Source organism: Haemaphysalis longicornis, unplaced genomic scaffold, assembly GCF_048455015.1.
Source record: "Haemaphysalis longicornis isolate Haplotype H1 unplaced genomic scaffold, Haemaphysalis longicornis Haplotype H1 scaffold_12, whole genome shotgun sequence".
NCBI lineage: Eukaryota > Metazoa > Arthropoda > Arachnida > Ixodida > Ixodidae > Haemaphysalis > Haemaphysalis longicornis.
The window spans coordinates 29,687,635-29,702,156 of NW_027526225.1; the positions used below are offsets into that span (position 1 = coordinate 29,687,635).

The following is a 14,522-nucleotide window of genomic DNA, read 5'->3' on the forward strand; positions in this document are numbered from 1 at the left end:
GGTAGCGATATTATGACGTCGCCGGTTTGTTTACATTTACCGCGCCGTTTTGTTTACATTTCACCGGTTGCTGCCTGCATCAACGTTACTAGGCCTGCATGGCGCACGGCGGCGTTTCGTGTAGTTGCGTTTGGCGCACTGCATTCGAAAATTGGCAGCGATTGTCGTCCCGTTAATCGTCGTTCAAGAGCTCCAGCGTCTTCTGACGTAACGTCTTTGCTGTCAGCGGTGGACGTTGAACCGGAGCGCTTTTATTTGGCGGGCTTGCCGCTTAAAAAGTGTGCGCGACTGTTTGCATTCTTGCAACTGCACATGTTGTGCTGTTGTGTTCCCAACAGTTATAATTACGAGGCACGTTCTTGCGTTTTCGATGTTTATGCTGTGGTGCTCGCGTTTCGCAGTCGTTCGTGCGGTGTCAGCGGCTTGTTTCACCTCGAGAAAATGCATTGACTAAAGGCATTGTCTATGTTGCAGGCAGCCGGCAAAGTAGGCTACGTGGATTGTTGCCGGCACTTCACCACCATTGGCTGGCTGGACCAAACTGCCGGCATTTGTGTATCACTGCTATTGTGCCGGCAGCCGGCACAGTAGTCGGTGTGGAAGTTTGCCGGCAGCTGACTCAGTAGACCGCGTGTTTGGGAGAAACAGCAATGCTTGCTGCCGGGTATGGCAGTTATGACCATTTGTGGGTAAACCGAAGTGGTGGCATTTATCGGACCACACTTGTATGTCTGTGCCTGCAAAGCACTGCTGAGAATCTTGGTGTCATTTGTTTTGATACCTCCTTTTATCTTCCGTGATAAACTGACTGTTTTTGTACCTTATTTTATCTTGTGAGTGCCAAATAAAGTAATATTCTGGGTCAAATTCGTATTTGAAATACTTGTCTCAGTGGTGAGGATCCTTTCCTAGAGATATTGAGTAACATACAAAATGGAACAAGGGTCGAGCGGTAGATTACAGGGGTGGTACGTATTCTATTCACTGCTGGGCATAGAAAGTGAATCCGGAAAGATGTCATGTCAGACTTAAACAATAAATGCCCCTTAGTTCTAACTTTGCACTCTGCACCATTACCCCATTGATGGGTGAAAAAACAAAAGGTGTAAATTTTCTCTTGGTTCCTGGACTTTTTTTTTTTTTTTTGCAGGCGTTGTGCTAGCTCCCTTGTCTTGATCTGTGCGACAGGGGTAATTCAGAATACATGTTTGTTTGGCCGATCTTCGTAAATAACGCAAGAATACGCAGTGACCTACTATTACACTGGAATGGGACACCTATATTCTCAGCAGTGCTTCGCAGGCACAGGCATGCAAGTGTGGCCCGGTAAATGCCACCACTTCGGTCTGTCCACAAATTATCATAACTGCCACACCGGCTGCAAGCATTTCTCCCAAACAACCCGTCTGCTGAGTCAGCTGCCAGCAAACTTTCACGCCGACTACTGTGCCGGCTGCCGGCACAATAGCAGTGATACACAAATGCCGGCAGTTTGGTCACATGACTCCAGTTAGCCAATGGGGGTGAAATGCCGGCAACAATCCACGCAGCCTACTTTTCCGGCTGCCGGAAACATAGACAGTTCCTTGACTAAATTTTTCACTCGTTGGCACGCAAACCCCTCTCGCACGTAGCATTTCTTCGTCTGTTTTTCAGTGTTCTGTTTGATAACGCAATTGAGAATTTTATACAATTCTTTAGGTGGCGTGCTGCTCGCGAGCCAATCAATTATCCCACTCTTAAGCGAACAATTACAGTGAGGTCTACGCGTGAAGTCAAAGCGCGAACGAGCGCTGTTTGCAAGGCTTTATTTTGTTTGTGCGCGTGGTTCACGGTGGCTTTGGAACCCGCTGTATTAGCCTGTTGCACCCCCTTACTTTTGCTTGCCAGGCATACCCGGCAAGGAATGTTTTCTTCAGTATGTATTTTTATATAATTGATGGAAATACAGCGGGAACGACCGGGTCAACAAGGTGAAGCAGGGGCACTGCTTGTTGTGGTCTTGTCTGTCATACGCCCTGCATTTATTTTGAACGTTGTTTGACAATTCACGCTGTGCTTCTTTCTCACGCAGCATCTCCCGGCTACAGTCACTCGCCCTGCCACTCCGGCAGGCCAATGTGTTCACTTGACTTGTTGGAACCGAGCAGGTTTTGGCATGTGCCTGGGCTGTGACTAACGGTATGCCTGTTCATGTCTGCGCTCTCACTGTATACATGTTTAAAGCAAGGGATTACAGTAACACGGTAGTTGGTATGTCATACAGTCAGCAGCGCATACGCAGATAATCAAAGGCCGTTGTCAAACCAAAAGCGACCTGATTTACGGATCCATTCCATCCCAGCCTTTACAAGTCTTTGGTTAGGTAGCGAAGCAGTGAAGGTCTAGGGATATCCCATGCACTGTCTGTTTACACCCTTGTTTTTTTTTTTTTTTTTTTTTTGCGATTATTAAGTGTACAAGATGCTGCATCTAAGGTAGCCACTCTTTTTTTAATTAAAATATTATGATGTTTTAAGTGCCGCTCGCTTGTCCAGTTGATCCTTGTATATTTCGCACAGTGCAAGTAGGGTAGACGGAAGAATAAGGGGCCACACTGCGCTTTAAAATGCCGTACAGCAGATATAGCTGCTCCGCACTCTTTTCTTTGCCCTAGCTGGCCTTGCGCCAAAAGCATCCAACAATCATCAGCCGCTCCTAACGTTTCAGGTCCTGGCTTGCTGGCTGCCTGCGAGCATGCCCGCACTCCAACCTGCGCCGTTCGTGCTCGCCCCTGCCGAGCTCTTCCCTTCCGTGCGGTCGCCTGCCAACGCTCGGAAACGCAGCACCTCACCACCTCCACCCGTGCACCTGCCTCCGCTGACCAGCCCCGCATGGCTTCTTCCCAGCCGTGTGTGATGTCAGCCTCCCCGAATTCCACGAGCCTACTTAAACTCCGGAAAGCCGCCAAAAGCCCGGGGCACGACACCGCATTCCACAGTATGCTGACGCCGCTCCTAACGTTTCAGGTTGGTTACTCCAAATTTTCTAAAGAATTTAGGAGCAGCAATCTTTTTTTTGTGGCGGTGTCATGCCCCTACGACTTTACCTGGCGTAAGCTCTTGAACCTGTGGTGTGACATGTGTGCCCTGCAGCTAGCTAGTGCACTGATCCTACTCCTATCAGGTGATGTTGAGCAAAATCCTGGCCCCTTTACTAATGCTATAACAGAAATTCACTCTATTTTGTCGACTATCCAAGCCGACTTAGAAGCCCTTAAGGCCACTCAAAAAAACCAGTCAAAACTAATTTCCATCTTGTCAGATCGTATTTCCGCTTTCGATGCTGCCTCATCCAAACCCCCCTCTCCCCCACCCACATCCCACGAAAACCAAAAGCTTAAGAAAAATATAAGAACCCTCCAAGCTGCCCACACTGACACCAACAACCGCATGCGTTGCAACAACCTGCTTTTCTTCGCACTCACCGACAACCCAAAAGAAACTTGGAAAGAATCCGAGCAGTCTATTCAAACCTTTTGTTCTCAGCGATTGGGCCTACAACTCGACACAAACAGCAGTGAGCGAGGCCACAGAGTTGGTAAATTCACGCCGAACAAAAACCGTCCGGTCGTTATCATGCTTGCCCACTTTAAAACCAAGGAAAATATCCTGGCATGGGGTCGCAAACTCAAGGGCACCGACTTCGCTATTTGGGAAGACTTCGCCCCTACGGCGCGCATTGCCCGTTCTAAATTGCTGAAGTTCATCCGTCCCCAGGCATGTGCATTCCTACTTAATGTCGACAAACTTCACGTTGGTAACAAATGCTACTCGTATGATCCCCTCTCGGACAGTGTTGTTGAGAGCAATCGACCCGCTCACAACACAGTGAGCAGTGTGGAAGGTGGAACAATTGATAAGGAATGACGGCTTCCGACATCACCCATCACCACTAACAGAACCTTCCGACCTTATTTTCAGTTAAATATTGCTGATACTAACATTAGAAGCATAATTCCAAAACACGACCAGCCACACAGTTTCATCGACAACATTGACGCCGACGTTGTTGTGCTAACGGAAAGGTGGCTTCACAAAGACATCCTTGATGCTGAAATACTTCCGCCAAACATGAACTTTAAGCTTTTTCGCCGGGATCGAGAGAAGAGAGGAGGAGGGGCCGTCCTTGTAGCCGTAAGGAATACCTTATCATCCCACGAAGTAAACATAGAACTAACATGGATTTGCATATCACCTTCATCGTCCAAATCGGTCTTCAGAGTCTGTTACCGGCACCCAGACAGTTCCCCTTCATTCAGTGATCACCTTCGACAATCATTAACTGCAATTAAAAGTAGATTTCCCCATTCCCCCGTTCATCTATTCGGTGATTTCAACTACCCCCAAATAAACTGGTCTTTACTCTCGGCTTCAGGTAGTACCGAACTCAATCAATTTCTCGATGTAACCTTAGACTTCAACCTTCATCAGTACATCGCATGCCCTACTAGGGGTGACAACACCCTAGATCTTCTACTCACATCATGCCCAGATGACATCTCAAATGTGACTGCTCACCCAGGCCTCAGTGACCACAACCTACTCCCCATTTCCTTAGCTTCACCTGTGACCAAAAAATCCCCTAAGAAGCAGTTAATTACACACTACAAAAGGGCTAATTTCGAAGCGATAAACTCCGGGCTTGCTCACTTCATCATCATCATTTATTTACCCTTAAGGGCCCCTGACGGGGTATTACAATAGGGGCGGGGGGGGGTCGAACAAGCATACACAAAGGCAATTGCAGGCCAAGAACATAAAGTAGGACACAATTCAAGAATTGGAATTACAGGACAATAATAATAACAGAACTCATTATAGAACTAATAGCACAATTCAAAGTGGCAAAAAAATGTTAAAAAAGCAACTGGTTACACACAGAAATTACAACGATGCGGTTGTCAAATGAGTTTCGAGTAAGGTTTTAAACTTTAGAGTATTACGCTCATTGGCTATTGCATTTGGAAGCCGATTCCAATCCTCAATTGTTAACGGAAGAAAATATTTGTTGAAAGCGTTAGTTGAACCTTTTAAATTTTGGACACTCAAAGAAATAAAGAGACGGCGCGAAGTTCGAATTGGTGGAAGAAGCAGGGAGCCATGTAAGTAAGCACAATTGAAATACAGTTTGTGAAATAAACAAAGGTGTGCTATTTTTCGTCTAAGATCCAGGGAGTTGAGAGACAGTGATAATTTTATAGTAGTAACACTTGTGCGGAAATTGTATTGGGAGGTTATTTATTGGGAGCATTGTTGAGCACACACTTTTCAACGTTGTCAAGTGACTCGGAACAGCTGAAGCTGCAGCCTTCTATTGCCGCACAGTGCTCATCACGTGAAGAGCATTGGAACACAGGGGCGGGGTGGAACTCGTAGAGTCCTCACCGCAGGGGTGGAACTGCTGCGGCAATTGCGCCATTGTGCGCCAATTTGCCCTGCTGCGCTAAGCTGCGCACAAACGGCAATTTGCGCGATAGTTGTCCATTGAGCGCATACAACGCCAAATTTAGCCGAGTCTTGTCGTCGTCCGGGCAACACTAAGCGCTGGCTACACAATGACAGCCGCATCCATAGCCACGGCAGTTCGGTGCACTCATGGTTCCTTCATGGCTGATCAATGAGAAGTCAAGCCTCCAAAACCGACTGTCGTCTCTCAAAGCTCTACTTGCAAGTTCACAAGAGCTTATAAGCAAAGGTCTGGCTGCCAAACACATGGACAAAGTGGAGCGTGGCAATACTTTGCTGGGTGATGTGAACTCTAAACTGCCCTCTGTGCTTGAGCGAATCAAAACAGTTGACTTGGGTCTTCAGTGTATAAAGGCAGACTGAATCCTTGTTAAAGTGGTGTTTGTGTGCAGCTCTCCACACGTGGCTGTGTTATGTTTTTGTGCTTAGCGGCAAGGTGCTGCAAGCCAATTGCCCCCTGTGGTTCTTTTGGCACTGGTGTTTACTCTTGTACATTGTCGTAGTGATCTATGTAAGTGGTGTTGCAGTGAAGTGCAATGGCTTGGTTCAGTACACATGAAGCTTTTCCCCCATTATGTTGTGCTTTCCATCTGTTTTCAACTGAAATTATTAGCCTATCTAAGGCAACTACTGTTTCTAGCATCTGCCATTTTATTTTTATTTCATGAAGTTGAGCAAAGAATTTTTCGATTTATTGCGCTCCTTCTAAATAACTCTGGCCGATTCTATTTTTCATGCGGTTTTCGGATTAGTTGCTCTTAAAAGTGCAATCAGCCGCATTATTTAGGGCCGTCAGTGTGCTTTGAAATAGCCCCTAAATTGCTCCAAACCTGCTCCAGAATGGGATTTTTGCTGCTCCAAAGCTGCTCCAAAATAAGACTTTTGCTGCTCCCGTGCCTCCTCCAAAAAGCTAGACCCTGCTTTCACCTGTGTCACTGTGGCTGTTATCGGCGGGGTCTTCCCTAGCCAGATCGGCAACAATGTCTTCATCGGCGAGCTCTTCGGTAGTTACTTTGCAACATCGTCGTCAATGGACACAAAGTCTGCTGCTGCAGTCCCGTCACAAACAGCACCCAAGAACTCGGAACAGCTGTCTGAACAAATCATTAAGCTCCTTGAGGGTTTCATCGCTGTCGATGGGTTCATCGTTGTTATCCGATGAGCTTGCGCCATCCTCGCCAGAAATGCAGAGCCCACAATGACGAAAGCAATTCTGAATTGTGGCTTTCTTGATGTCACTCCATGACGCAGTCAACATTGTCATTGCGCCGAGCAGGTAATTGTTAGCTCTCGCCCATTGCGGAGGCTTTCCAACAGCCGTTGCACCAGGCACTTTTGGTGGCCTGCCTTCAGTGCACGGTATGCTTTCATCTAATGGCTGCAGCACTGATGTTGTATTCGGCGGCAGGAAATGGACCTTGATGTTGCTGAGCGTGACCTTACAATTGTGGACTGAACAATTGTCGACGAGTCAGCAGACTTCTGCCTTGGCTTGCCAGGTCATCGTCCCAAGACTTCAGCCACTTTCCAAAAAGTTTGCCGGTCATCCACGCCTTCTCGTTCGACGTGTACGTCACCGGGGCTGAAAGAGCATTCTTGAGGCACCTTGGCAATTTGCTTTTTCCGATCACCAGTTGTCGAAGCTTTGACGATCCATCGGTGTTGGTGGCGGGCAGCACCGATACACGGGCTTTGTTGATAATAGCAAAGACAGCGCAGAGGACAGGACGAGGAAGAACAGGACGAAGCGCTGTGCCGTCGTTGTCCCCTCCTTTGTGCTGTTTTTGCTATTATTGAATATGTGCCAACCAGCCCAAATTTTTACCTTGTTGAGGGGCTTTGTTGGTTTTCCCACCGTGCGATTTGTCATCGCGACATGCCATCGTCTTGTTTGGGAGCATCTGCCAGGACAAGGCTGTCTTATCCGCATTAGATATACCACAGGGATGGTGCCTGGCTATAATGTCACTGCAGTTTTCCTCGATCCACTTGTTCACGGTGCTGATGTCCACCGCGCGGCTTTTACCGGTGACTGTGCGGCCGGCAATGCTATGCCACTCTTTGAATCGCTGCAGCCAACCCGAGCCTCCTTTGAAGTCGGGCCGGTTGAGAAGGAATGTGAATTCCTTCGCTTTCTGCTCAATCATGGGGGCCAGAAAGGGGGATGTTTCGCGACCTCACATCCAACAACCATTTGTACACGGCCGCTTCTACGTCTTCATATGCAGCCGTGCGTACCTGTCGGGTGCTGGTAGCGTCACGGCCTCTTGTCTGCCTTAGCCCTTATGTCATTCTTGTTCTTTAAAATGGTGCTTGGTGTGCTTCTCGAGATGCTGTGCTCTGCCGCAACATCAGACTTCTTTTGCCTGCGTTCAACCTTCTTGATAATTTCGAGCTTTGCGGAAATTGGCAGGTTCTGCCACTTCATGGCAGCCATCGCGAATGGGGCAGACGAACGAGGCGTACCGATATGTCGTCAACCGCATCAACACAAAAAAGAGCACGCTGCGCGAGACCAGCGAGGTACCGCAATAGTGCGGTCCAACCACCCTTTCCAGGGGTGGGTGTCAGAGCGAGCGAGAGCCACACACGCGAGTGGTTGGGCTAAGCCACTTTTCGAATTGGGGAGGAGGCGTAGGCACCTTGACCCGTATCGTAGCGTCATCTGGGAGGATGGACTGTAAACAGGGCGACAAAAGATATCTTGCCATTGCCAGCAGCCCTGATCAACATAATAACATTTATTTTTCGGTATCCTTCCTGGATACGTCATCGCTGACGTCGTGAAACACATGATGAAGTGGTAAAATGAAAATTTCTGCTTAACTTGTTTTATTTATCAGCAAACCAGTGACACTGACCTAATAAATCATCAAATTGTCAGGGGTGAGACAGCTGCGCATATTGCGCCTTTCTGATACAATTCCATTTTGCTGCGCCAAGCTGCTCCAAAAGCACGAAAATGGCGAAAATTGCGCCAAACTGCTCCAGAAGAGCCTCAACGGCACGGATTTTGATGCTCATGTCAGTTTTGGCGGGGACAAAAGCCTCCCGCATCCCGGTCACCGCTTTTATCGTCGGTCAATCGCAAACACAGAAATGGCACAAATAAAGACTGAAACGAAGCAAGCGATCGCTTCTAAAACTGGATTCGTTTTCCGTCCGGGTTCGCAGAAACGGCCTTCTCGATTAGGCATCGCTGTGGCAACAAACATGGCCGCCGCCTGATCTTGCTGCTACCAACGCAATCAGTGCGTATCGCCGATATTTTCCCTGGTTTATTTTACGCTATCATCTGAGTTCCAGTCTATTCATTCTATATGTTGTGGCTCTGAACAGTGACGTTAACGCAAGGATATGGTTTGAGATTGGTGCCAGATTACGGGAAGTTGAGCGGCTGGAAAAAAAATTCATTGAAATGTGGGGCCTACGACTTCGGCGGGGTTTGTCCTTGAGTGCGAAACGCGGTGCGCGCGTCTATAATCGGGTTCGTGAAGTGAATTTTTTGGCTTGTTGTGCTGTTGTAAAATGTTGAGGTGTTGCTGTGCTTCGAAGCGCGATCGCGAGCCACGGGGATGGAACGGTCGACACGAAAGTTGCGGGCTGTGCTGCGGCGCCGCGACCTGTTCAGGCAGCACTACACGGTTGCCATAGAACGCGACTATAACACTTGAAGTATGCAAAGTGAAATTTAATGCAAAATCTAGGTGGCTAAACATTAACGCTACTCAAATGACCATAGGGTGAACCTGCGCCCCGGGGGCTGAAACGGGTAGGCTGGTTGGGCTATGCGACTGTTAGCTCGAAGCTGCTCAACTGTTGCCGTGACTACAGTCGGTCGTACAACACAGCCTGGGATTACAAAAAAATAATTTTAGCATTAAAACAGCAAAAAAAAAAACGCCACAATTGCGGAGCCCTTAAATTTGATGAGAGTTTTAGCAGTCCGTCTGTTCCATCGTGTACGTAGATACCGTGCTCACCGGGACTCGTCTGGGCACTTGGGCATTCGTAACTGTAGGGGGATTAGTTGCCCGCGCCTCCTCGCCCTTCCGCACGCGCAGGCGCAGACCGGTGCGGTCAACCCGGTAACAAAGTAACCAACAGAACAGACGGACTGCTAAAACTCTCTAATGTTAACGGCAGTTTTGTTGTCAGTGTTGTGTGCAGGCGCAACACAATACCACCAGTTAGGAAAAAGGTAGTGCAGTTAGTACTTTGTGATACTCTTAAAAACTCTTTCAGGTAAGGCTGTTTGAGTGTTCTGTGTATTCAAAACTGATTGAAATGTGCACTTGACCCTGCAAATTGCTGAAATAATTATTTTTTAAGCTCACAAGACGATGTATTAAATGTCCCTAACTGCTCCAAATCAAGATTCTTCTGCTCCAAAATCGAAATTTTGCTGCTCCGAAAACTGCTCCCAAATCTGTTTGGGCTGTCTCACCCCTGCATTGTACTTGCAGTGTTTCGAGCTGAATAGAGATGCCTGTTGCAACGACAAGATTTGACACCCACCGGAAATGCAGCCATACAAGTACAAGACAAAGGTATACTACAACTAATTCATAAACTTTGCAGTGAGTAACTTTCTTGTTCCATCATTCCTGTCAAATTTCTTTCCTTCGCAGAAGCTTGCTCCATTTCAGGCGTTTCCTCAAAGTTGTTTGCCCTAAATGTGTGTTGTAGTGGAAGTTGTGCATTGCTTTCAGTTGTTTCCTCACTAATTATTGTGAGCGCGTATGTCACGTCACCACGGCCTGGGCGTCGGCGACCACTTGCAGGGACTCGTTTATACATTTTGGGCAATCTCCCCTATTTTATCCTCGACATAGAATGGTCATTCTGACCAACCTTATCCCATCCTCTTGCGCTCATGCATCATCATCATTTCGGTGATTGGTGTTTGGAACCATTTGCATTGCCAAATAAACATCCTGGTTCACTCGTGGTTCTAGGGCCGTGCACTAGAGCACTGCATGGGCCACAATTTCTAGGCCCGGCTTAACCAGGCCTGATAGACACACGGCCTGGGCCCAACAAAAATCTTTAAAATGTGAGCCTGAGCCCAACAAATGTTTAGAATCTGAGCTTAAGCCCGGCGCAAGCTTGACAAACTTCGGAAATATGAGCCCGAGCCCCACAGAATTCAATAAAATAAGCCAGATCCCGCAAGTGTGTTGTTAAATGTCCTCCTGAGTCGGACAGGCTATAAACATGAACTCGAAGTAGTTTCCTGTTAAACTAAAAAGAGTAAGCACATAGCGAATACGACCAGTTTGGATTTAAATTTCCTTTAAACTTGGATCCAGATTTGTACAACCTAAATATCCTGACTTAGAAGCTGGATTTCCGAGAGTCGCGGCACTTCATTTGCTATTTCATTTGCCACAGTCTCCAAAATCAAGGCACATTGAAGATACCTGAAATGATTTGGAGAAAAAAGGATAATTTTTTTATTATTGCAACTTTTGAACAGATATTGCACGTTTCGTTGTTCCATTCCTTGCAGAAATTTGAGCAGACGATGAGTCTGGTTTCACCACTTCATTTTTGTCTTTCCCTCTAGCTATGCTGAGAGCATTATTTTATCGCCGCTTATTTTCTTTCTTTCTGTAATCAATGTTTTAAAAAAAATTCTCACCCGAAAAAGTCATGTACTCTGCTTCGAAAATTGGTCCTTCAAACTATGCACACAGGGCTATGCACATGAGTCTGGGTCATGTTTGTTCTGTTTGTTTTAGTTTGAAAATTTTAGAATTTCCCGCACGGGACTGCCAGGTCTCGGGCACTGCCCGGGTTCAAGCCCGAGCCCGGCCCAAAGCCTGAGAAAATGCGTGCTACCCGGCCTGAGCCCAGCCCGCGGTCCAGCCCGGCCTAAAGCTTTCGGGCCGGCCCAGGCCCATGCAGTGCATTACCGCACATGCAGGCATTCGAAAGTTGCTTTTGTTGCGACAGGCTAAATTTGTTTAACGATCATCTTCTTTATTGGGCTGTAGTCCATTATAGTTGTGAACACTTCTTCACTGGTTTATTAGAGCAGTCATCATCAGGAATGTGCTTGTCCTACAAATGTGTCATATCTGAGCCATAAGTAGCATTGAAAGGGCCATGAAGACATATATAACTTTGTTCAGTTTAAATGAACTAGCCTTTCCTAGCTCACTCTGCTCCATTTCAGCGATAGATGACTTTTTAAAATAAAAAACACAAGAAATATAGAAAAACGGCCCTGCAGTGACGTAAAAACACAGCTATCATTACACTCAATGTGGTATTTTTTCTCATCATCATCATTATCATCATCATCGTACCTCAAACGGGAAAAGTATAGGAAGTAGCAGAGTCCTCAAAGGAGTGCTGACACAAAATTTCAAAGCTGCGATAACTATGTAAAAGGCTTCCTTTGTATATGTAAATATCTCCCAGCAAGTTTCATCAGTAATCGTTCAGTATGACATATTCTAAATCCATTTTAATCTTTTCACGCACGAGAAAGTGCAGAACCGATCCCCTTTCGCAATCGGGATTAGCATGACGCTATCTACGTACTCTTCCTGGTCCCAGGCTGCTGACGTGTGGACTTCAGTTACATGACCAACGCGCTGGCTGCAGTTGGCGCGTGCTGTTTCGTCGTGTGCATCATGTCATGGTTTTCGGACTGATGTCATGCTGCCCAGCGCGTGGAGGTGGTGGCAACCATGGCCAGTCTGGGCGCGTGAGCGCATCCACATTGGCAGTGGTGCGACGGGAACGGTGACGTCACAAACGCCCTCCTGGCATGGCAGTCGCCTCGGTGTTCATTCAGTCAAAACCAAAACTAACACAAATAAATGAGGCTATAAATAATTATTTACGCTGCTATCGATTGCCTAATGGGCCATTCTATGATCAATGGGCTGGTATGCACGCGTGCGAGTGGGCTGAAAACGAGTGGGCTGGTATGAGTGAAAAAAACTTAACATGAAAATTTCGTGTCAGTACTCCTTTAAGATATGGGAGGTGAGCATTCTGCTAAAATTTCTGCAGTGAATAGGAACCCCCCGAACGCGCAATGTTCATCAACGGGACCAGGACGTAAATGCAGGCAGAGCTCATGAGAGTCGTGCCAGATTACCGTTCGTGCTGCAGTCGAGTGAGAGATGATGTGGCACACAATGTACTTGCACTGAGGGGCATACCGGCCTGCCCGCAGGAATGCCTGGAATCTCGGGGCCCACTTGAGGCTGCATCGTGCACCAAAGCTCCTGGGGGGGAGTGGCTTTGCAGTTGGATAGAATGCCGGTGATGTGGGCAGCTGCTGCCTTCATGAATGCCTCACGCGGATGACCAGTTGGTAGACCCACAAGGTTGTAGTCGTGACTCTGCCAGGTGCCAGTAGGCCTTGAGTAAAGACTGCCCATGACTCCACCTGGGGCACACAATGAACTAATGCAACAACTCTCATTTTACAAATGAACACCTTGTCGGCATTGTGTTGGACAATCCGACGCATCAGTTGTTTATTGCTCATCAATGAAAATACTTCACGCTCTTCCACAGGGATCACGCAGACCCGCTCCAGGCTCGCGCTGGTCCGTACCCTCAGCTCGTCGGCAGTGTTGGCGTTTTTCTACAACCTGCAAGCTCCGCGCCAGCACCTGCCAATATTGAATGAAAGCTCACCTCTTCCAAATTGTGGGGACGGTGAGTGATCAGAACTTGGGAAAGAAACATACGCAGTACTCTGTTTCATGGGGTTTGTCCATCTCTGGGAAAGCTACGGTGGGTGTCGGCTAGTCCCAATGGGTCCCTATACTACAGTAGAACCTCATCACAAGAGACTCTGTTACAAGAGACACTTGGTTATAAGAGACATTTGAAAATGGTTCGGTTGGTTTTCCTATGTTCACCATGTTAGCAACATTGCATGCATACAGAGACATGGTTACAGTTACAAGAGACACTCTGTTACTAAGGGCAACTTTTTGGGGTCCCTAGAGTAAATTCTTCACTATTTAGAAAAGACTTGATGAAACGGGGGCCTTATATGAGGGACGAAGCTTGGGCCTGCATCCAAGAGACCACAGAGGTTCCAGGAATTTTTGTGGAGTTTGAGTTTGTGTCTGCAGATGTGCACCTTGTGTGTTTGAGGAGCCTACAGATCACGTGATTCTAACGCAAGTAAATGGTGCCCTAGAGGATGAACCAGAGGAGTAGGATGACAAGGGTATTGTAGACAGATAGTGTCGGCAGTTAAGGCTCGCAGTTGTCTAAGAGCACTGTAACGTTATTGCGAGAACAGAAGGAGAGTGAAGTGCTTTACAGTAAAACCTCCTTACAAGAGACACTGTTACAAGGGACACTTGGTTATAAGAGACATTTGAATGAAGACAGTTTGGTTGATTTTCCTATGTTCACCATGTTAGCAACATTGCATACAAGAGACCTTGGTTACAAGAGGCAAGTTTTTTGGCTCCCTTGAGTGTTAACAAGGTTTTGCTACCTACGAAAGTAGAAAAGGAAAGTAATACAGCTGCAGTCCCTAAAACTACCATGAATGACTTTCTTAAACCATAGTGAGAATTTTCTTGTCGACGTGTCTGGATACTAGGGGTGTGCGCATACTCGAATATTTTGAATACGAATCAAATGGTACCTCCGCGAATAATTCGATTCGCGAATCGAATATCTATTATTAGATTTTTCAAATAGTCAAGTGGATCTTTCGAATTTGGGCTCCGTGAAAGCGAGAGATGTCGGCCCTTGCAAATGCAACGCTGGTGCACCGTCTGCTCGGCAAGTTTCATCCAACTCGCGCTTTAACCGAGCGCGCCTTGCAAAGGCCAAGATTTTTATCCCGCTGCACGGAGTAATTTGCGATTGCGGCGATAAGATCTTTTTTTCGTGCCGTCGCCGTCGACTGTGGTCACCATTTTGGATACTGCAACCGGATGTTTACATGTTGGGGCAGCTTCCGGTAAAGCAATCGCCGCTGCTTTTGTTGTTTTTCACAGCGCCTCCATTTTCTGGCTT

General features: G+C 47.2%; 1 long non-coding RNA gene across 3 annotated transcripts in view; it reads left to right on the plus strand.

Moving 5' to 3' along the window:
- Window positions 1-79: 79 nt before the first annotated feature.
- Window positions 80-14,522, plus strand: part of LOC144162538 (uncharacterized) — a 52,030-nt gene continuing 37,587 nt past the window's right edge. For all 3 annotated transcript variants that reach the window (XR_013320706.1, XR_013320705.1, XR_013320707.1), the window contains exons 1-4: window positions 80-2,181; window positions 2,710-3,008; window positions 9,974-10,057; window positions 13,050-13,193. This is a non-coding gene — a long non-coding RNA (uncharacterized LOC144162538). The remainder of the gene's footprint in view (window positions 2,182-2,709; window positions 3,009-9,973; window positions 10,058-13,049; window positions 13,194-14,522) is intronic.